Here is a 962-nt window from a genome sequence, read left to right as displayed (position 1 = left end):
TTTCCCATCCCCGTGGTGCGCCTTCGGTCGGCTTCGTCCTTATTGCAGCCGACAAATTAGATTGACCGAGATGCTTCCGCTGGCGCGGCGACCGAGTTGCCTGCTGCTGTTCGATTTTTTGCGACGCGACGACCATGATTATCCGAGCACGCGCCGTCGGAGGCACGTGGAAAAGTTTTCCTTTAACAGCATTTGTTTGTAATTTTGCTCAATAAAGTCATCAGAAAAGTTGGCTAAAGTGACACCCACCATCAATCGATAGTTTATCGACGAGTTGTTTACTCTCGTTCGCGATCGTTAAACTTTCGCGTTTCGCGCAAAAAGCGCGCTGGGAAGCTAGAGCAGCCGAGCCAAACTTGCTGCTGAAAAAACGGATCACCCAGCGTTGAGCGTTTTTCCTTAATTGCATCAGATAATTACGGAATGATGTCCTTCTGAATAGGGGAACGAGTAGCGCAATTTTATCCCGTTTCGCTGTACTATACTTCAATTTTATGCAGTGCCTGTCGCTGTTGGCTCATTCCTTTCTGTCGGTATTTGTGTAAGCTCAGTTCGTTGTTCTACGTTCTTAATTTTACAGCTCATTCTATACAATGTTACATGATTACCACGAATTTCACTAACATTTTACCGTTTTCTCGTTACAGAGGGTCTCATTTCGTACAGCATCCCGAAAGGAGTGGCCCGCGGTCTGGAAGTGGATCTGTCCGATCGTACTTACGACGGCGAAGATGAAGGTGACCGGCTAGTCCGTGGACTGGGACAGCTAGTTGACGGCCAGAAGGGAGCCGACAACTTTAGAATTGATATACACGGCTTCGGCAAAGGTAAGCATCTTGGGCTTAGCATTATGTTCTTCTTTTTGTAGGCTTCCACTGACAGTGTTCATTTGACACCTTATAAGAAGATGCAGAGGACGGACGCAAAACGTTCACTTATGCAACCGAATGGAGTTCATCAAT

At 46.9% G+C, this 962-nt stretch overlaps 1 protein-coding gene across 2 annotated transcripts in view; it reads left to right on the top strand.

The window, feature by feature from the left end:
• The first annotated feature begins 699 nt into the window (after window positions 1-699).
• Window positions 700-962, top strand: part of LOC128272707 (discoidin domain-containing receptor 2) — a 155,231-nt gene continuing 154,968 nt past the window's right edge. For both annotated transcript variants that reach the window (XM_053010572.1, XM_053010571.1), the window contains exon 1: window positions 700-827. The gene's annotated coding sequence lies outside the window, so the exon portion shown is untranslated. The remainder of the gene's footprint in view (window positions 828-962) is intronic.

Source organism: Anopheles cruzii, chromosome 3, assembly GCF_943734635.1.
Source record: "Anopheles cruzii chromosome 3, idAnoCruzAS_RS32_06, whole genome shotgun sequence".
Taxonomy (NCBI): Eukaryota; Metazoa; Arthropoda; class Insecta; order Diptera; family Culicidae; genus Anopheles; species Anopheles cruzii.
Note: the sequence above shows the minus strand (reverse complement) of the source record. Positions and strands in the feature narration are given on the sequence as shown.